Below are 23489 nucleotides of genomic sequence, written 5' to 3' on the forward strand. Positions count from 1 at the left end.
AGGCTTTTTAAAAAACCTGTGAAATAAAATGGGATATCAGAATCACCTTTGGAAATATTATAGAGTATTAAATTTAAGAAGCACTTTATTTTTATCATAATCCTAGCACCAACACTAGCATTCAGAGCCTCAAGTACTCAACAGTTCCTGCCTGAAAATAAATTACAAAGTCATAATCAATATTTAATTTTAAAGAAGAATATTAAAGAACATGGTATGTATTGCAGTGATGCTTTCTTTTCTTACTTTTTCAGTGTTCTTTACTCACAGTAAAATTCATACTCCATTTGTCTAAGAGGCATAAAACTGGAATTTACTGAAAGCACTGCCTGTAATTATTATGGCAAAATTCCAAAATTTTCCAGTAGGGAACAGGCTCTTATTCTTTTTAAACTGTCAAGCTGTTGGCAAAAGCAAGCACTCTAGTTAAATGACTAAGCAAATGGTTTATGAGATATGCCCCAGTCCTTCAGAAGGATCCATAAGAAAAAGCTGGCTAAGTGACTGAACACCATTTGTGGTCATGCGTATGAAAGATTAATCACCTGGGATTCTGACTAATTTTAGCCACTACCTCTTAATGAATACCAAATGTGAACCCATCAACCTTGTTGCACATGACATCAGTAGCATTTGAATGGCGCAGTTTTCTAATGCTCTACACAGTAATGTGATTAATTCCATAGAGGGGTTGTTTAGTTCCAGCTTGTCCCAACACTGTGTATGTAGAATGCAAAGTGATATTTCAACAGAATTTCCATCAGTAGCTGAGTATTCTCAGCCCTGAAATTCATCATCTGCTATATCCTAGCTTTAAGTTTCTGTCAGATTTTCTCTGCCCTAGATATACATCTTGATCAAGCAGGATTGCAAAAAAAAAATATTCCAAGCTCATTAACTATCTAATGATCTTTAAGAACACTAGTGCAGGGAAGATTGAAAATCAATGTTGAATTCAAATGTCCTTGAATAAGAGACTGGCTTAATAAATTAGAGTGTATTCATACGATCCAGGGGTACTCTGCTCCATTCAGTCACTGAGGGGCCAAGTCTGATACAGGCCTCCCCTTATTCTGTAGCTTCTGAGGTTGCTTTAGGTGCGAACACCCAGCCAGAAGACAGGAAAAAGAGGGAAGATTTAATGTGAGAGATTTTTTAGGCCAGACTGGGAAGTGGCACATATTTCCCTGAACAGGATTTAGTCACATGACCATACATAATTGCAAGGGAGGTTGGGAAATGTAGTCTGTGTGCCAAGAGGAGGAGGAAGCAGTTTTAGACACCAGCTGCAAGTACCTGGTACAGAGATGATAGGAGCTTGGCAGAGGAAGAACAAGAGCAGGACTGAGGCTTTTCACTGTGTAGATTTGTGTATTTGTGTATAATTTGAACAATGTGAATATATAACCTATTAAAAAAAAACACATTTTTTTCAGATAAAAGTCGTTATTTATATAACACTTAGAACCTATATCCTAAATTATGCATTCCAGGAAATTTTGTTGTGTATCATGATCTATGAACATATTCTATTCCTTTTGAACCAAGAAGGTTTCAGAATCAGAGACACTTCTCTATGACCTGGATTCACTGCATTTTGGGGACATTTCTCCTTCTTCAGTTGTCTGTGACTCCTCTCCCTGCAGCTGGCAGACCCACTGAAGAGGAATGACTGTATGGTCAGCTGACAAGAGCAGAGTTGGTTATGCCTGTATTTAACTGGGGAAAAGTTACTGTGAGAAACCCCTCTTCAGTCTGGTTTAGCAAGTGGCAGCCATATAGCACATTGTAACTTCATGTGGCCACATTCGAAGCCGAGAGGCATTACACCTCACTCCTCCTGCTCAGATATCTTCAGAGCCTCGTGTCACTTATTATTGCAAGATCCCAACTTCTTAGCCTCTGATCTGACATTTGTCCATGTTTACAACTTCACATCTTGCCATTTCCTTTGATTTTTTTCCCCTATGACTGAAACCAGTTTCTCAAACTGACATTCTACTTCCTATTTTTCGGGAAGGCATTAACAGGTATGCTGTAGGCAAAAAGTACTAAATGAGCAAATACATTTGTGAAACATTATACTTCATACCATATTACCTCTTGGGAGTATATGTATATTGAAGGGTCTAAGAAGCTCTGCAGCTTAGATGCTTGTTTAAGTTTGTTCATCCTAGTATTTACCACACTCAACTGAAAGCAGAAAAAAATGCTTTGCACACTCCAACTCAATTCCTTGGCCACACCAATATGCAGAACGTCAGGTTGGGAGCCCCTGTGTGATCCAGTGTGACCGCCACTGGCCATAAGAAACTATCAGACACTTAACTTGTGCCTCACGTTATATTTCTATTCAACAGCACTGCTATAAGATTCACTGTTAATTTTGGCCTGAATGTTCTATGCAGCATAAATCATTCCCTCCAATATATACTCATTTTTCTTTTCTCAATGTGTCTTTTCTCATTGTATCATAAATATTTCTCCTTGATCTATTCCTTCTGGGGATTCCAATTTCTCGTACAGTACTGACATGTAATGTTATCCTTGGGTTGATTTTGTAGCCTTGTTTTCATAGACACATAGGGTGGCTTGAATAACACTATAGGGTGGCTTGAATAACAATTTATTTCTCGCAGTTCTGAAGTCTGGAAAGTCTAAGATAAAGATGCCAGCCAGTTTAGGTCCTGGTGAGGTCCTTCTTCCTGGCTTGCAGGCACAGCTTTCTTCTTGTGTAGTCATATGGCAGACAGAGAGGCGGCAAGCTCTCTCTCTTCTTGTGAGGGCACAAATCCAATTCATAAGGAATCCACTCTCGTAACCTAATCAGTGTTGAAAAACCCCACCTCCAAATATCATCACATTGGAAATTTGAGTTTCAACATAAGCATTTTTGAAGGACACAAATATTCAGTCCATAGTAACCCTCTTTTCTGTCTCTGTGCCTTAAGATAAAAAGTTTTTTTTTTAATGTTTCCATTTGACCCTTAAAATTTTAACTTACATATTTGACCCTTAAGTATAATACTAATGAACATCCTATTCTTAGAAGAATTTTAGAATGCTTTAACTCTAGTCCTCTTTATCCTATACTATTTTTGGGGGGCCTACTTTTTATGTATCTTCCAAATATATGTTATTATTATACCTGTCTTAAATAATTGATGGTTATTTCTATGTGAATTCATGTTTACCAATTTCTTCTCCATTCCTTCTCATTTTTCATTTATTCTGCATTCAGCTTTCATCTTTTTAAATATCTTTTAGTACTTTTTTAAAGGAAGGGTTTTTAGTGGAAAGCGCTGTAAATCTTTGCCTGAAAATCCTCTTATTTCAATGTAATTCTTTTTTCTTTTTTTTTTTTTTTAATTGTACTTTAGATTCTGGGGTACACATGCAAATCATGCAGGATTGTTGCATAGGTATATACATGGCAAGGTGGCTTGCTGCCTTCATCCCCCCATTACCTGTATCTGGTGTTTCTCCCCACTCGCTGCTGTCCTTTCCCTAGCCCCCGCCAACTCACTGCAGTATGTGATGCTCCCCTCCCTGTGTCCACGTGTTCTAATTGTTCAACACCCGCCTACGAATGATAACACGCGGTGTTTGATTTTCTGTTCTTGTGTCAGTTTGCTGAGAATGATGGTTTCCAGATTCATCCACGTCCCTATGAAGGACACAAACTCATCATTTTTTATGGCTGTGTAGTATTCCATGGTGTATATGTGCCACATTTCCTTTATCCAGTCTATTGTTGAAGGACATTTGGGTTGGTTCCAGGTCTTTGCTATTGTAAAGAGTGCCACAATGAACATATGTGTGTGTGTGTCTTTATAATAGAACGATTTATAATTCTTTGGGTATATACCCAGTAATGGGATTGCTGGGTCAAATAGAATTCCTATTTCTAGGTCCTTGAGGAATCGCCACACTGTCTTCCACAATGGTTGAACTAATTTGCACTCCTACTAACAGTGTAAAAGTGTTCCTATGTCTCCACATCCTCTCCAGCATCTGTTGTCTCTAGATTTTTAACTGGCATGAGATGGTATCTCAATGTGGTTTTGATTTGCATTTCTCTAAGGACCAATAATGATGAGCATGTTTTCATGTGTTTCTTGGCCTCATAGATGTCTTCTTTTGTAAAGTGTCTGTTCATATCCGTTGCCCACTTTTGAATGGGTTTGTTTTTTTGTTTGTTTTCTTATAAATCTGTTTTAGTTCTTTGTAGATTCTGGATATTTGCCCTTTGTCAGATGGGTAGATTGCAAAAATTTTTTTCTATTCTGCTCATTGCTGCTCTAATGATTGTTTCCTTTGCTGTACAGAAGCTCTGGAATTTACTTAGATCCAATTTGTCAATTTTGGCTTTTGTTGCCATTGCTTTTGGTGTTTTAGCCATGAAGTCTTTGCCTATGCCTATGTCCTGAATGCTTTTGCCTAGGTTTTCTTCTAGGGTTTTTATGGTGTTAGGTCTTAGGTTTAGATCTGGATTTAATTTTAGTGTAAGGTGTCAGGAAGGGGTCCAGTTCCTGCTTTCTGCACATGGCTAGCCAGTTTTTCAGTAATTTTTATAATGAATTATCTATTGATATAATATTTTGCAGGTATTAGGTAAAATAAGATATAAAAAAATTAATTTTGGCCAGGTGAGTTGGCTCATACCTGTAATCCCAGCACTTTGGGAGGCCGAGGCAGGCAGATCACTTGATGTCAGGAGTTCAAGACCAGCCTGGCCAACATATGGAGAAACCCCATCTCTACTGAAAAAAATATACAAAACTTAGCTGGATTTGGTGACACATGTCTGTAGTCCCAGCTACTTGGGAAGCTGAGGCAGGAGAATCACTTGAACTCACGAGGCAGAGGTTGCAGTGAGTTGAGATTGTACCACTGCACTCAGTCTGGGTGACAGAGCAAGACTCCATCTCTCGAAATAATAATAATAATGATAGTAATAATAATAATTGCCAATTTTTTTATGTGGCTACTAAAAATGTTTAAATTTTGTCACACACGTTCTTATTGACCAGTGCTAGAGTGCATTGTAGATACATAATAAATACTGGTTAAATAAGCTAATAAAGGAAGGCATTTAGTACACTCAAGTTGTCTCTCATTATTCCCAAATTTGGTGTACAGTTATGAATTTCACATAATCTACAAACTTCCCATTCTGCATCTACTAAGGGTCAGATTATTACAGTTAAGGGGATATGAGGTGAAAAAATACAATTTAGCTCACTGCAGTGTGGCAAATTTAGATGGAAAGTAGTTGGGAGAAATTAGTTTTGCTGAATGTTTTTGACAGTTACTTGAGTAAAACAACATCTTCAATAATGCTTTTCCAGAAATTTTTAGTAACACTTTGTTTAGGTAAAAGAGAGAAGTTTGGACATGACATATATGCACTTAGAGAATTTTGAAAAATGTAATAAAAATACTTTCTCAACTTGATGTTAGTTTTTTCTCTAACATTTTAGCCTGTCTGCTTTTCTAAATCAGCTTTCATTCATTTGTCATTTAGATATAAAGAATGAAAAAGAAGGTGAGGAAAATGCCATATGCTCAAAGTATTTGTTTTATACTGGAGTTTTTAACTTGCTTGGTCACTGAATGGTATTTGCCTTTGGGTTGAGAAATGAGCTGTAACTGAAAAAGTCAGCCAACCAAACAAAAAGTTTTCAAAGGCATCACCTTACTCCCATCTGTACAAAGCCTTTAAGCCAATAATGTGACATTTTTAAGGGTGCTTTTGCATATATTGCCTTTGTCACTCTATACATTCTACAACAGCCTCTCAACAAAGTCCATATGTTCTTTTCCTAAGTGAGGCGGGTTTCGAAGGGGGATAAAAATTATGAAAGAGGAACATAAGCTGACAGATCTGAGGCTTCCAGGGAACTGTTATTCTACCAGCCTGCAGGAAAAAAAAAAAAAAAAAAGAAAGAAAAGAGAAAAAAAGAGAAAAACCCAGTGCAAAGAGATCATAAGACTTGGTTCACATTGTGTACCAGCTGACTGTCCCCAGAGACCATTTTTGCTTACGTAAAGAGGGCTTTCTTTCCTGTCACCCCTTTTTCTCTTGCATTATCACCAATGTCTTTGCACATTTGTTGGGCCTCCAATTGTTGCTGCTGCTACTGCTGCAACTGCTGTCCCAGCATCTGCTCAGATGAGGCACGGAGCGTGAGTTGCAATGTAGATTCTCCTGTGTACATTGGTTGCAGGGGGCAAGCAAGCCGTGTGGATTAGCTAAGGGCTCATGTTTTCCCTTCGGAGTTCTATACACTACCACGAAAGTTTATTTGATTTGCCATTTCTCATGTGAGTGGAATATTGAGGCACTAGGGACAGAGGGGCTGTGGCATGGGGCATGACCGATAGCCTGCTTCCCAAATGTTGGGCTTCTGCCTGTAACAATGGAGCACATCTGTTTCCCCAGGGGCCTGTGTTGGGGAGACAGGCATACAGATAAAATAATTAAAGCATTTGGAGATGGAAAGCACAGCTATCTTTAAAGTGGAATTATCTGTAACTTTTGTCAGATGTCCTCCTGATTCAATCCATATGTTTAATGTTCCAGTTTGCAGTCAAGAGATTACCCATATACCTCCATTGTTAGCCAGGGGAACAAAAGGTCTAAACAGCTAAGTGGAAGGGCACATTGAATGATTATGCCCCTTTTCCTCTGTTATCTTCTGACCCATTAGATTTCTGATACCATTCAATAAGTGTTTGTGAGCAGGTAACAATACTTTGCTGGAGAACAAAAGCGGACTACAGGGATGAGAAAGTGTTTTTTCTGTTTGATACCCAACTAACAAAGATTCTCTCCTTGACCAAACTCTACTCAGGCCCCCTGAGCTCTTTTTCAACTAGGCCTAGATTTTTGGATTTCCATGTTCATCTCTGCATTGTCCATTTTTTAGCAAGAATCCTGTTACATTGGCTTAGTCAGAATCCCTTGCTCAATATCTGATTAGGTTCCTCAGCCTCTGCCATCCTCATGTGATATCTGATCACCCTGGCCTGCTTTTAGCAAGAACCCTGTTAGGTGGGGTTAGGCAGAATCCCACCTTACCCCTGATGTTTTCTCTTAGTAATTTTCCATCTGCTGACCTCCAGTTAGCTCCTTGGCTATAAATTCTTACATTCCCATGTGTATTTGGAATTGAGCCCAGTTATATTCTGAGGTCTCCTTTCCTCTATTGCAATAGTCCTGAATAAAATCTGTTTTTACCACTTTATGTTGGTTTTAACAACTCTGGGTCCTCCTTCACGCAGACTAACCACAGAGTTTATTTATTTTCATGTCTAATGCAATGGATCTAGTTAGCCAGGATCTCATCCTCAACCCTCTGTGGATTTTACTCAATAATGTAACCAAATGAAACAGCTTAGATCACGAAGAGCTTCTGAAATAAACACATCATAAAATGGCACATGGTCTAGCTTCAGCCTGACTGTCATTGGCAGACTGAGCTGAGTAGGTAGGCATTATATGGTTGGCCATAGTTTCTAGAGTTTGTCATGTTTTCCTGACTGTTTAGAAAGATCTGGGTGAAGAGGCCCATAGCCTTTATTTAGGCCCTCTAAGCAGTAGGAAAGGGACAATAAACAGAACAAAAGGACAGTGTTTTCTAGAGCCAGATCACTTAGGAAGTTGCCTCTGGGAGAATTCAAAGAATTCCCTGAGCAGAAACAGCTCTGTGGACACAAGGCTTGGCTAGCAGAGATTAAGTTGTATTCTAGCGCCCATTTGCCCCTCAGCCTGGTGCCCTTGTGCAGGTTATACCACCTTTACCTTAGCTTAGAATGTGGAGTTGCATCACATATGTGTGCATGTGTGGGGTGGGTGTGTGTGGGTGTGTATATGTAAATTACCCAAATGGAACTTTTATTGGGGAGGGAGAAGAAGAGAAAAATATCTGGTAATATTTCCACTGACGACATTCAGTGAAAGTACACCATAGGCAATGGAGCAGTCAAGCTAACACAGTTAGAGAAACCTACAAAATGTATGCATTTTTCTTGAAGTTGACCAATAAAACAAAGTAAAATGGAAAAAAAAACAAACCAAAAAAAAAAAAAAAAAAAGAAATCTTCCTTGGCTGAAGAACTGAGAAGAGAGTTCTATGTGGAAGAGCAAGCTGAATAAATGAGAAACACTATCTAAGAGTTAATAGAAGTGATCTAATTTTTCAAGCAGATGATAACAGTGTACACAAACCAGTCATTTGTATTGTACTTCCTGAGGGATTCAAGGAGTGTATGGGTAATGTTGATTTATAAGCTGAATTTATATTCTCACCAAAAAATGCTAAACTATAATGTTTATGTGTTTAAAGCTCTCTGGCAGTTTGAGAGGTCCATCAGACAACCAAAAAAATAACCCTGCTGCTGGAAACATCTATAATTTAAATACATGTTGTTTTGAAAACCATTTGAATTGGTTAGCATTAAAGACACATAAAAGATATTTGGTCTTACCAGACTTGGAAATGTGGAAGGGTTTTCATATGCATTTCCAGATGGCAGATATTTAAATCTCAGTTTAGTTCTTAAACATATGCTGAGAATTTGGTGGTGGAGGGTGGGAGAGATGATGGTAATAATAATGAAAGTTTAGCACATACTTCTAATCCTGAAAATGGCTCAATTAAGTCATTTCAAACACTATATCTGCTTCTGGGATTTTCTAGTTCTGATTGTTTATTTTCTCCATCTAATAAGAATTAAATATAGTCTTTTAGTCAAAGACTCTTACAAAGCATGACAGTGATACTTCAAAAAATGTTTTTTTCATACCTGGAAAAAATAGTTTTAAATCAATTCCCTAGAATTAGAAAGGTATCAGCCACAAATAACTAAAATTATTTTCTTGATGATTATAAGGCATTTTGTATTTGACTTGGATATTTTCATTCTAGAGCTTAATTTTATTTACATCCTGCAATTTGAGAATGTATCTTTTCATAAACAAGAAGAAAATGTTAATGTAGTCTATACAAAGCAAGTAATTATGTTTCAGGAAATCCTGAGCTCATTTTATTCATTGCCATGCATTTCTTTTAACATTCTTTTGTGTAAAGTTATATATATATATATCTTTTTTTCTTTGCAGTAAGATTGGCTTCAAAGAATTTTTCTGTAACTTTACAGATAAATAGGAGGAAAATAAACCCCAGCAATGTTTAAAATTGACACAACCCTAGGAAAAAAAACCTGGGTAATACTTCAGTGAATTTACTGGTCTTCCCTCCTTATTTCTTTTCTTTTCTTCTTTTCTTTTCTTTTCTTTTTTTTTTTTTTTTTTGAGACAAAGTCTCGCTGCGTCACCAGGCACCAGGCAGGAGTGCAGTGGTGCGATCTCGGCTCACTGCAACCTCCACTTCCTGGGTTCAAGCAATTCTCCTGCCTCAGCCTCCCAAGTAGCTGGGACTATAGGCGCGCGCCACCACACCCAGCTAATTTTTGTATTTTTAGTAGAGACGGGGTTTCACCATGTTGGCCATGATGTCCTGTTTCTTTGAATCCAAAAATAAGGTCCTGTAGTTTTAGTGGCAATTTTACCGCCCTGCTTTTTATTTTTAGTTTATGCATGAGTATAACTGCAGAATTCTAGGGAAATGATTTGTGGCATTTTAAAAATTCCTCCAAATCCTTTTATGACTACACTGGCAAGCAGTGGACAGCTGGGGACCCTTTCTGAGCACTCTTGTGCTCTGGGCCTCCTGGATCTGGCTGGAAGTCCTGTGCTGAAATCAGTCAGTGACGGTGACAGGAAAAGGCCTGCATGGCAGAAGGCTTAGAGTCACAGGCAAGATCTATAAGGCTATGGTTATTACCGTTACTGTTTATAATATAAACAAATTTACAGGGACTAGAGGGAGGTATAACCATCCAGGCTAAAGGGCTTAGAGTGCGAGAGTGAGGCATCTGGGCTTCTTCCAGTAAGACAGAAAGAAACACTGTGAGTTTCACAAGCAGGGAAGTGATGGTATTGTCTATTTAGACACTGTATAATACAGTTGAGGGGTCAAGTTAAGAGGGGTTCTTGGAGACCAGAAGTATATCTGATTAGGAAAGTGTTGTGAGAGTTCATGCAAAGGACAAGAAGTTCTTTCTGAACCACACTGGTGGCAGTGCACATGAAAGGGTGAATTCTAGACACAAAATACTAGAACTTGACAATGTAGAGGGACAAGAGAGATGTTTAAAAAGCTTGAGCCATTGCTCTTCCACCTCCATGCTGCGTGGCCTTGGATGAAACCTTCTTATCTTTGAGCCTGCTTTCTATTAATAGGAAGTTATAATACATACATCAAATGATAGTATATTTTAAGTCTTTTAAGCCTCTGTTATACGGATTTTTATTATGGGATGTGAGGTTTATAGAGAACTTAAGAGTCTAAAACCTGCACACAGATGTTTACGAAAGCTTTATTGATAATTGCCGAAACTTGGAGGCAACCATGATGTCCTTCAATAGGTGAATGGATAAACTGTGTGGTACATACATCCAAGGAATATTTTTCAGCACTAACAAGAAATAAGCTATCAAGCCACAAAAAGGCATGGAGAGACCTTAAACGCATATCCTAAGTGAAATAAGGCAATCTGAAAAGATTATATACAATATGAGTCCAACTATATAACATTCTAGAAAAGGCAAATTATAGAGAGAGCAAAAAGATCAGTGGTTGCAAGTGTTTAGTGGGAAGAAAGGATGAATAAATAGAGGGCAAAGGATTTTAGGACAGTAACTCTTCTGTATGCTAGGTAGATGGATGTCATTATACATTTGTCAAAGCCTGTAAAATGTACAACACCAGAAGTGAACCCAAATGTAAACTGTGGACTTTGGTTGATAATGATGTGCCAGCATAGGCTCATCGATTGTACCAAACTTGCCACCTTGATGTGAGATGTTGATGATAGAGGAAATTGTGTGTGTGAGTGGGAAGAGTGTGTAAGGGGGAGTATGTGGGAACTCTCATTTCTTCTCAGTTTTGCTGTGGACCTAAAACTGCTCTAAAAAAAATTATGTTAATTTAAAAGATGTCTAAGATGACCTCAAATCTTAAGCCTGTGATTAAAATAATAATGGTACCTTTCACAGAAGTAGGAGTTTAAGAAAAGAAGCTGATTTCTGAGAAAGTTGATAAATTCCACATGGGGTATTTTAAGACTGAGGGGCTTAAATAACAATCAGGTGGAGATGTTGAGCAAGTGATTGGAGATACAGAACTAGATCATAATAGAGTTGACTTTCTTCTGGTACCTGATAGTAGTTTACCAAGCAGGGTAGCATGTGTTCACTTGATTTACAGAGTAAAGAGGATTCACACATGGACTAAAGGGACTGACTTAATGATTTCTAAGATTTCCTTCAATTCTGAGATTTTGTGACCTGCAGGGAAAGGCTGGATTTGGGATAGAAAGTAGAGGATTCATTTCAAGACAACTGTTGAGGCATTGACAGTGAGAGGATTTTCAGAGGAAGCAGAACTGAGCCAAAAGAATAATCTGAACAGAACTCTTAATAAATGGGTGGAAGAGGAGATTTAGGGGAGCAGTTAGAGAGGGGAGGAGAACCAAGGCAGCCAGGGACAGGAAAAACAAAGGCAAAGAGAGCTTCAGGTAGAAGTAGATTGTCAGCCAACTATAGATATTAAGCAGGATAAAAATTGAGAAATGTCCAGATGATTTGGAAATTAGGTTATGTTTTTGATGCAGGGCAGGTTCTTGGCTTCACTCAGGAAGGAATTCAAGAGTGAGCCACTTTTAGAAGAAAACAACTTTATTGAGGTGGTGACAGTGTTACAGCTTTGTGTCTGTTCCTGAAGAGCAGGACTATTTCATATAAGCAGTGTGCTGAGAACAGCAGCTCGGGGTTAGGTCTGCAGTCATATTTATACTCGCTTTTAGTGACATGCTAATTAAAAGATGGGGGATTCACAACCAGAAAATGGACTGGTAGTGTCCAGTTGTTGCCATGGCAGTGGTAAACTGTCTTGGTGCTGGTGGGTGTGTCTTATGGAGAGGTGATTTCTGTGTCTTTTCCTGGTTTTGATCAGTCTTCAGTCTGGGCCAGAGTCCAGTCCTGTCTGCCTCCTACCTCATTTTCACGTTTGAGAAATACGTTGTTTTGAATGGTGTGAGCAGGAAACACAATGGTAAGGGCTGAGTAAACAGCAGGTGTTGTCAGGGAAGGATGCAGTAGACAGGAATGGACTTCAGGGATAAATAAGAAGGTCATCAGAAGGTGGTTTTACGATGGGGAGAAATTGAAAACAGAAGGAAGAAACCAGTGGAGAGCTCACATAACAGTATTGGAAGCAAGGAGAGTGGAATTAAGAATTCAGAACGTGGAGAGTGACATCAGCAATATAGCAGAATAGGAGTTCTCTGGCTTCACACACTCCCATCCCCTAAAATGTAACTAGCAATGATAGACAGGCAAAAAAAAAAAAAAAAAAAAAAGCGATCCTGAATATCCCAGAACTCTGTAGTGAGGCTGAGATACATCTTTGGACTGCACAACAACGAAGCAAAACCACAGTCAAACAGTAAGAGAAACAGTGATTTGATCACACCATCCTTCTAATATATTAGCCAGAACAATCAGGTAAGAGAAAGAAGTAAAATGCATCCTAATAGGAAAAAAAGAAGGAAAATTGTCTCCATTTGCTGATAACATGATCTTATATATAGAAAACCCTAAAGACTCCATGAAAAATTCTTAGGACTAAGTACAGGACACAAAATCAGCACCTAAAAATCAGTAGCATTTCTATATACTAACACCAAACTATCTGAAAAAGAAATTAATCCTATTTACAATAGGAAAAAATTAAATACATAGGTATAAGTTTAACCAAGAAGATAAAATACCTGTTTTCTGAAAAATATAAAACACTGATGAAATAAATTGAAGAAAACACAAATAAATGAAGAGATATCTCGTGTTCATAGATTGGAAGAATAAATGTTGTGCAGATATCCATACTACCCACAGCAATCTATAGATTCAATGTGATTCCTATTAAAATTCCAATGTCATTTTTCACAGGAATGTAAAAATAATCCTTAAATACATATGGAATCACAAAAGATACCAAGTAGCCAAAACAGTCTTGAGCAAAATGAAAAGGTATGGAAGCATCATGCCCCCCGACTTCAAAACATATTATGAAGCAGTTGTACAGCATGATACTAGCATAAAAGCAGACACATCAATCAACAGGAGAAGATAGAAAACCAAGAAATAAATCCACATATTTATGGTCACCTGATTTTTGACAAAAGTGAGAAGAGCACAAAATAGGAAGAGGACAATCTTTTCAATAAATGGTGTTGGGAATACTAGATATCCACACACAGAAGAATGAAAATCGACCCTTATCTTATGCCATATCAAAAAATCAGCTAAAAACAGATTAAGAACTTAAGTATAAAACCTAAAACTGTAAAATGCTAGAAAAAAAAACATAGGAGAAAAGCTCACGACATTGGTCTAGGCAATGATCTTTGGATATGATCCTGAAAGCACAAGCAACAAAAGCAAAATTAGACAATGGCATCAAACTGGAAAGCTTCTGGACAGCAAAGGAAACAATTAACAAAGTAAAAGAACTACCTATGGAATGGGAGAAAATATCTACAAACTGTACGTCTCATAAGGAGCTAATATCCAGAAGATATAAGGAATTCGAACAGCTCAGTAGCAAGAAAACAACCTGATTTTAAAACAGGCAAAGGACCTGAATAGACATTTATCAAAAGAAGACTTTCAAATGTGGCCAATTGGTACATGAAAAATGCTCAGCTTCACTAATCATTAGGAAAATGCAAATGAAAACCTCATTGAGATATTACCTCACACCTGTTAAAATTGCTTTTATCAAAAACATGAAAGATAACACGTGTTGGAGAGAATCTGGAGAAAAAAAACTGTTACACATTATTGGTGGTAATGTAAATTACTACAGCCATTATGGAAAACAGTATGGAGCTTGCTCAAGAAAACTAAAACTATAACCATGATGTGACTCAGTAACCCTACTTATGGGCATATATATCCAGAAGAACTGAAATAAACATGTGGAAGGAATATTTGCACTCCTATGTTCATCACAGTGTTATTCACAATAGCCAAGATATGGAAACAATCTAAGTGTCTATCAACTGTTGAATGGATAAAGAAAATATTGCATATATGCAGTCCCTATTAAAGTTCCAATGCCATTTTTCACAGAAATGAAAAAAATAATTTTATGGAATCACAAAAGATACCAAATAGCCAAAACAGTCTTAAGCAAAATGAAAAGGTTTGGAAGCATCATGCCCCCTGATTTCAAAACATATTATCTGATGGAATAATATGGAATACTATTCAGCATTAAAGAGGGTGTAGGAATCCTGTTATTTGCAACAATATAGATTAATCTGGAGAACATGATGCTAAGTGAAATAAGCCAGGCACAGAAAGACAGATACCATATTACTTATATGTGGAATCTAATAAAGTTGAACTCATAGAAGAAAGAATAAAACAATGGTTATCAGTGGCTTGGCTATAGGGTCAGGGGAGGGAGGGAATGGGGAGTTGTTGATCAAACAGTACAAAGACATAAGGAATAGGTTTTGAGACATACTGCACAGAAGAGTGACTATAGTTAATAATAATATATATTTTAAAATAAAAGTAAGTTTCAAATGTTTCACCACAAAAAAAGGTAAGTAAGCAAGTGAATGGATGTTAACTAGCTTGATTTAATCATTTGTCTACATCTATCAGAACTTCACATTATGTCCTAAAGTGTACATTACTATGATTTCTCAGTCAAACTCAATATTAATGATAATCTTTTAAATCAGCGTGCTCTTCTCTAGACTGAGGATTGAAGAGAGGTTGCACTGGGAAAAAAAGAAAAACTTCAGAGACTGGAGTGAAGAAAGAGCAAATATTTGAAAATAAAGAGAAATTTTGTGTAAAGAGGGCAAAGTTAGAAGGCTTAGAAGAGCCACTCTTTGGAATGCAATTTGGCATGAACTCAAGAGAACTTCCAACACTGGATCTGTGACCTTGAGAAAGCTATTTAACCTGTAGATACCTCCGTTTTCTCATTTGTTAATGAGATTCCCTCTTTTAAAAAACTATCTATTTTGAGGGTTTTCAAACATGCAATGTATATAGAAAGAATCATACCTCTTATTCCTATAATATACCTTCAAATATTATCAAAATACCATTATTGTATCATGTATCCATCACATACTTTTGTCAGGTAGAACAGTAGTGGAGTATTTTATTGTCCATCTCAGCCATCACATAATCTTAGCTGTAAATACATCATATGGATCTCTGGCTGGAAACAGCAATTTCAAAAGATACAACCACCATGGCATAGTCACACTTACAACTTTAAAAAACAAAAACAAAAACATTCTTTAGTATCCTCCAACACTTCATATCTTCTGGACAACTCATATTCCATGTTCCCCGTTTGTCTCCAAGGTATCTTTTTACAGGTGGTTTTTGTTTTCAATCAGAATTCAGAGAAGGGCCAGTGATTGTACTTGGTTTTCTGGAACTGTTGAAAATTACATGAGATAAGGAGTATGAATACAACTATCCCAGGTCTGCCACTTCACAAACAATTAATATTACTTCCCTTTCTTACACCTGCTGTCTCTGGGCAGCATACTGGCCATTGAAGGTGGGAACAGGGAGCAGAAGGTTCACTAGTGGATGACTAGTGAACATGTTATATGTTAACTCATTTGTTCCTCATGACAGTCCTATGAGTTAGGTGATTTTATTCTTCCTACTTTATAGATGAGGAAACCGATGTACAGTTGAATTAAGTAACTTGCCCACAGCTTGTGGAAATGTTGGTGCCAGGACTCAAAGCCAACAAGTCTGTCATCAGAGACCATTTGCTTAAACACTGCTCTACATTGCCAACTCTAAATCAAGTTAAAATTTTAAATCTAAATACAAATAAAAGGATTCTGCAGAGCCTTGGGTCAAAGAAGTCAAATAGCATCCATTGCCTAGGGAGAGAGTGACCAGATCCCCCAAGAAAGCAGGAGGTACAGAAGCAGGTATTGAAAGAGTTATAGTGGGAAATTTTCTAGAATTAGGAGGAGAAAAGTAGGAGCAACAGGTCTGCTTGGAAGTAGAAAGGCAGTCCTGGGGCCAGTGGGCAGGACCTACAGCATTTAAAGGGACAGAGCTATTGTCTCTGTGAAGTGAGTAGGGGGCCCAGCTGGGTGCAGTGAGATCTGGGCTGAGCGAGCAGGAAGGGAAGCACGGGCTGCAAAGAAGCCATTTACTAAGAATGCCATGTTTTTCATTGAAGAGTCATGAATTTTTCTTCTGAAATTATATGTATTTTTTTTTAAAAAAATTAGTGCTTTTTTTCTTCTTTGGTTTAGTTGTCCAAAGCATTTACACTATCATAGCTTCTCACATCTTGAAGCTCTTAATTTTATTGGAAAAAAAATAAACCTTTCTCCCAGTTCGAAGATTATTTCTTCTCCTGGTTATTTGTTTCTGTAGGTGTCATATGTGTCTGTATTCTCTTTGTTTGTAATCAGCTCGCCTATGGATTCACATCTCAGCAGTAGCTCAGAGTTCTTAAGATTCTTGTTGAATTTAAAAGAATGCAGAAACTCTGATTATGTCATAACGTTTTTCATATGTTCTAAGAGACATTTGTCCTTATAAATGTTAACTTCTGTGCTCTTAATAGTCAGGACTTCTATTTTTTTTAATATAATTTTTTTCCCCAGATCTTCTACTGTAGTGCTTAGTTAGGACTCTGCCTCAATTAGAAGTTTCAGTGAGTTATCTGTGGACAAAAGCAACAGGAATGTATATGTCTCCACACAGACTGGCACTAAATGTGACATTGGTGTGTTTGAAAAACAGCTTTGAATTGTTTTCTTTAGTAAAGAAGTTAGAGGGTCTCTGACATATATAAACACTATAACAATATTTAACATATATATATATGTGTGTGTGTATGTGTGTGTGTATGTATTCTCCATTTTTCATGTGAATCTTTACATTTTGCTGAGTTGATAAGCACACACCCATACAGACCATATTGTAATAGTACAAAGTGGGGGAAGCCCATTTATTTATCCAGTCCTAACCAGAGTTACACGGAGGGACAGGGAAATTGAATTCTTGCAGCTTCACAGCCAGCTTCTTATTGTGGCCCAGCCCGGTCAGGACCAGCAGCCTCCACCTCCGCACGCCCAGGATGGGCAAGAATCTGTGTTTGCAGGCTGCTTTCCGGCAGTTCTCCAAGAGAAGCAGCTGCCTTGGAAGCTTTCATAAGCTCTTTGTAGGGCCCTGTGTTATGATGTGAATTGTGGCTTTTTGAAAGAAGAGATTCTTTATTTCACAATAATTTCAATATGATCGACAGTGATTAGTGAAAAAGTAATTTCTAAAAAGAGTAGCTGTACTCCAAAAAGAATGAGGTTAACCAGAACACAGCTATAAACTTAGAATATGAAGTCTTGGAGCTCAATTTAGTATCAAGAATGTTCTTTGTTCTTCAGCATTACCCAGTACATCTCTTGATAAGCTCCCAAAATACTTTTCACTCTAAGGAGATTTTTGTGCATGTGAATCTGAAGTTTAGTTTTATATATTGTAAATACAGAATTTTATAATCACTGAGTGAATGAAAGTCATTTATATTCTAATTTATGACTATTAATCTACTTTTTGTGATGACTTAGAAATTTGAGTTGAATGCAGTGGAGAGGAATAGAGGGGAAAGGAGAAGGTAGTGAACATTTATTGAATGTCTTGGTACTATGCCAATTATTTTTACATAAACGGTTTCATTTAAACTTTACAAATTTAGGAACTTTGTGGTATTACCAATCTATCTCACACAATGATAAAATGACACCTAAACTGGAAATCAAATCTACTTGACCTTAATGCTTATTTTTGAGTTATTTAGACATGTTGTCTGGCCAGGAGGTATCTAAGACAGTATATTATAGCTTCAGCTTTGGTTTTTCTAAAAATAAGTAAGTAAATAAATCAGATATTCTGACAGCTGCGTTTCTTAGGTAAAGTTAGAACTACTGAGGAGCAGAATCTGAAGTAAGGGGTAGATATTCAAGTCAATTGTTAGGGAAGTGAGTTTCAGGTGAACCTTCACTGGTGACCACCCATACTCCAGTTGACCATAGTGGCCTATTATGACATGATTTTAATGAAAATTCACAGTATTTTTTTTTCTTTTGAATTATTCTGAGATAGAAATGGCAACGAGAACATGGCATTCATAATTATGGTGGATATAAAAGTAAAATTGCTTGCTTTCAAGTAACTATTTATTTATCAGTATTGTAGCCAATTCTTTAAAGTTTAAGTTTTTCATTGTTGAAGAGAAAAGAGTAATACCAAAATTTTGTTTAATAATATCATTATATATAAATGCCAATAGGTCACATAAATCAATGCTTTTAAATATAATATTTTGAGATAAAAGTATTTCATTGCTATACATTTTATAAGAAAAGCAGTATCAGTACTACGCTTAGATTCAGGCAAGAGGGCCCCTGAACTTTAGAAAACCTTATTATTCTGGTCTTTTTCAAGCTACACTCACTTCTATTAGACAAGAGATAGGCCATGCAGAACCCACAGACTTCTTTCTTACCCCAGACTTCCCAATGTCAGGGCCCAGGTAGCCTTCTCCCTGGGTCCATCTTCTAGAGGGTGGGCCATACTGTCTCTGTGCACTCCTCTAAACTCAAAGGGTGTCTTTAGTGGCAGATGTGGATAGAACTTTGATGTATGAGCTGAACTGTCTTCACATGCTCACAAGGTCCCTCAAGATTAGGGTTGGGAATGCCATTACAAGCTGGGGAACTCCAAAGAGCCTGACTACTAGGTCTTAATGAAGGGAAGAAGATAGAAAATATTTAGCAGTTTGTTACCTTAATGGTATTCCTGATAAATATAGAAACATATGGTATGAAGCTCCATTTGTACGGTTGCCTGAGGACCTGCAAAGTGGGTGGCCTGAGAGATATATAAGACCCACTGCAAAATAAATAAAACCTTTGGCGTAAGTTGGTCTTTAGTTTCAACCTGAGTAACTAAAAACTCTGAGATTAAAAGCCTGAGGCTTTCTAGCCACAAATTTAAAACAGCCCAACATATAAAAATCCAATTCTCCTGTGTTAAATCCAATTCTCCAGTGTTACAAATGTAAGCATCTTAATATCCCCTAAGGCTTTTAAAATCATATTTGGAAAATCTCCATCTACTTCAAATTTTCATAATAAAGGCAGGTTTTACTGCCAGTCACTTGTTCCAGTCAGCCCAAGTATTTTCATGCCAGTACTGAAGCCACTTTCCTGAATCTTAGTGCAATTGCTCATTGTCTTTCTATTAGATTACTAAGAAACTGTCTATTGAGTTAAAGCACTTAAGGGTAAGTCAAATGGCAAGCTTCTTGGAAAGCAAAAACATCAAGTCACATTTCTCACAGGCATCCAGCGGTCTCCCTACCTGATTCAATTCAGTACAATGCAACCAACATCTATTGAACCCTTAAGTGCAGAGCACTGGGCAGAAATCTAGAGGGACAGCCAGAGGAACAGACCCAATTTTGGGATGCTTGCAATCTGGAGGGACAGGCAAAGACCAACAGAACAACCCAAAATCAAAGTCAAATATAATAAGGATGAAAACAGAAGATTAACATAAAGTTGGGGTTGGTAGAGAGGGAAAGAAACTAGCGGTTTTTCAGAATTAATATATTCATCCCCTTTATCTGGGAAAAATGACATGGAATAGATGCAATTTGAACTAGGTAGACTTTGAAAGATTAATAGGATGAAAATGGGTAGAAAATAATAATAACTAACATTTCTTGAGTTCTTACTAATTGCCAGTGACTGTTATTACATGGGTTATCTTAGTCCTCCTAGCACAGCAACCTTATGAGATAGGTAAATATCATCTACCCTGTTGTCCCAGTTTGCAGATGAAAATAATAAACAATATGGAGACAACACACACTAATCATTTTGTCCACATGAGATATAGGGAGGTCAAATAGCTTGCCTAGCATCACATGGACGGTAAGGTAGAGCTGGAATATAAGCATATGAATGGAAGCAGTCTGATTCTAGAACTTGTGCTTTAAACCACAACACTGGAGAGAATATCTTATGTATCGAATATCTTATGCGTAGAATATCTTTCCTTCTCCAGTGTTACTGGATATGGAATAACATGGTAGATTGGAGTGAAACCACTGAGTGAAGTATAAGCATATGTTAGCCTTGACAAGTCTTGTCAAATATTTTTTCAAAGTGATTAGATCAATTTGTTTCATAGAGTTCCAGTTGCTTCACATTCTTGACAACATTTGATGTTATCTGTTATTTTCTTTTATAAATTCCAACCATTTTTGGTGGGCATGTAGATACTGTAGACTGTGAATTTCATTTATCTACTAATCCATTATGATAATTCTTTCAAAATTGAAATATTGACAATAAAATCCCAGTGAAAACCCAAGCACATCATACATATATAAATATGTATATAAATTGATAAGCTAATGTTAAATTTATGTAAAAATGCAAAGGGCTTAGGATATAATAGATAATGCTTAAGAAGAAGAAGAAGAAAGAACTTACTCCACCAGATATGAGCACTTAAAGTCACAGTGATGATGACTGTGTGATATTGGTGCAAGGGTAGACAGAGGGAACAACAGCATGACAGAGAATCCAGAATCAGAGCAGAACATACAGGGTCACTTAATTTAAACTGTCTTCACTCCAATACAAAGGAGAATGAATGGTATTTTAAATGAATTGTGCTAAGTCTGTTATATATTCACGTGGAACAAAAGGATCTTTGAATCCTGCCTCATGCCATATAAAAAACTAAGATTGTAACTCTAAACATGAAAGCTAAAACAAACTTTTAGAAGAAAGCATAGGTGAATATTTTGTAACCTTAGGATAAACAAAGATTTCCTAAATAGGAAATAAAAAATACCATGAAAAGTTTAATAAACTGGACTTGATTAAATTGAAAATCTATGTTCATTAAAAGACTCCCAATAAGAGGATGAAAAAACAACCACACATTAGAAGAGATTACAATGTATATATCCAGTAAAAGACATATACAGAATAAAGAACTAATATAAATTAGTAAGAAAGCCAACCCAATGTAAAATTAACAAATGACTTATGCACTGTATGAAAGATAATCAAAATTAGCAAAAATCATTTCAAATGATACTAATAGAATTTTAAAGTATACATTGAAATTTACTTTGTTGTTTATAAACTAATCCAGAATTTTAGACTCCAAAGCAGATAGCTACAGAATATGTTTATTTTATAGAAGAGAGACAACCTAATGGATAAGAATCTTCCAGTCCATCTCTAATCTAGCCGGGATTGCTGAGCACAGCTGGGATTTGTATGGAGGACTAGAGCTGCATCATCTCCCCATTGGTATTCACAGTCTTCATTGCCCAGGATTTCCACTTAACACAGAGTCTTTACTGGCTTTGCTTTGGCAAATGGAAATATACTCACAAAAATTTGGAAACATCTTCATGAAGGGATGCCTACTGTTTGGTTGTAGGAATGGAGGTAGTGATTATGTGTCTCTCAGTGATCAACCAGATGCACCTATGGGACATTCACTCCATGAAAAGCTAGGGAAGTGTAAAATGGGTAGATTACAATGAAGAGCAACTCATTTTGGTTAATCCTACTCTGTCAAGGATTGGGGACCATATCTACTTTTGAATCTACCTTTGGTCAAATAAAACGTTTAAATCTTTACTTTGATGAAATAGTTGGGAAATTTTACTTCAACATCAAATTTTATTTTTTAAAGTAAAATAAATTAAGCACTTGAATAGTCCATTCACCCTGTGATAAAAAGAAGATGAGTTTCAGAAATACTTACTAATTAGGCCAAAGTTACACATCTAACAGGGCATAAGTAAGAAAGAATTAGGTTTCCCATATCCTTGTCTAGTAGCCTTTCACTTTCAAGGAGGAGTATTTTCAGAGATTCCTTACAGAAGACCCTCACCACTACTACATATGGATAAACTTGAATGCTCAATAAATTTCTATTATATTGAAATATGGCAAAGAGCAGGCTGTCTTCAAGTTCTTTCTGTATTTCAGGTGTGTGTATATGAATCTTTTAGACTATAAAAAGAAGAGATGGGGATTTATTAGTGTCTCAATTCCTTTCTTACCTTTGGAAATCAATATTTTACATTGAAAACCAAAATGTAATACAATGTAAAACAAGCAAATATTGAAAATTTTGAAATGCTTTTTAGGAGCTAGCCTAGTACAGAGAATTCTTTTTTTTTTTTTTTCTTCATTGGGGATTAACTTTTCCAGATATGTGTAGTTTTCTTACAGATATCTATATTTTAGACCAACACTATTTTATCAATTCAATATAAGTGCAACTGTATATACATTTTGCTTTAAAGAAGGTAATCTCTAAATTTGGTTTGTTCACCATGTTTGATACTCTCAAGTAAAATTCTCAAACTTTTAAATATATGGATTTAAGAGAATTGCCATTAGATAAAAAGATCTGTTAATATCAAAAATAGTTCTTAATATTTAGGGAGAACATGCTATTTAAGTAGACTGTTAGGTATGAATGAACATCACAGCTGGAAATTCAGAGGCCCTTCTTTATCAGTGCACCTCCTTGTCTCTTTGAAATAGATAAGGATTTTGGCAGTGCCACAGCCTCAGATTTTCTAATGTCAAAGAAAACAAACATCTATTGCTTAATCAACCATGTTCAGTTCAACCTTGTCTTACTGAGAGGATTAAATTTAAAGGAACTTGACATTTATCTATGGCATTAGCTGTATTCCCTTCAGTTGTTCCTCGTTGCCAGATGTCACTTTCCCAGGGATCTTGCTGATTACTTCTTACTGCTGTCACACAGAAGGAAGAGTTCAGTTAGTTTATGGGAGATTACAAAACTGACAGCTAAAGTGGTCAGAGACAACAGAAAAATGCACAAGAAATGGAGAAATGCCTATATATATGATATAAATGCATTATATATATGTGTGTGTGTGTATATATATATAAAATTTCCTTCCTATTCTTCATTCTAGTTTTTAAGAATAGAAATTCAAATTACAGCACATTCCAGGAATAGAGTGGTATTAGAAAAAAATAGTTTTGTTCTTTCAAAATATTTAATATCTAACTAAAGTAAAGTATGTTCCTCTGTCATAGTACATGATATACTCAAATTACAAATGGGCTGTATTTCAAAAATCAATTTGTAAGTTGGGTGGTTAACACTCATTTTGTTGTAGCCACATTTCTCATAGGTTTTATCTGCAATTCAAGAAAAATATTCTAAATATTTGCATGGTGTATAGACTCTCATACCACCTTAAGGA

General features: G+C 36.6%; 1 protein-coding gene across 2 annotated transcripts in view; it reads left to right on the plus strand.

Annotated features, from left to right (window-relative positions):
* Positions 1 to 23489, plus strand: part of RNF150 (ring finger protein 150) — a 276189-nt gene that overhangs the window by 107887 nt on the left and 144813 nt on the right. The window lies entirely within an intron of this gene.

Source organism: Saimiri boliviensis, chromosome 3 (assembly GCF_048565385.1).
Source record: "Saimiri boliviensis isolate mSaiBol1 chromosome 3, mSaiBol1.pri, whole genome shotgun sequence".
In the NCBI taxonomy this organism is placed as follows: Eukaryota; Metazoa; Chordata; class Mammalia; order Primates; family Cebidae; genus Saimiri; species Saimiri boliviensis.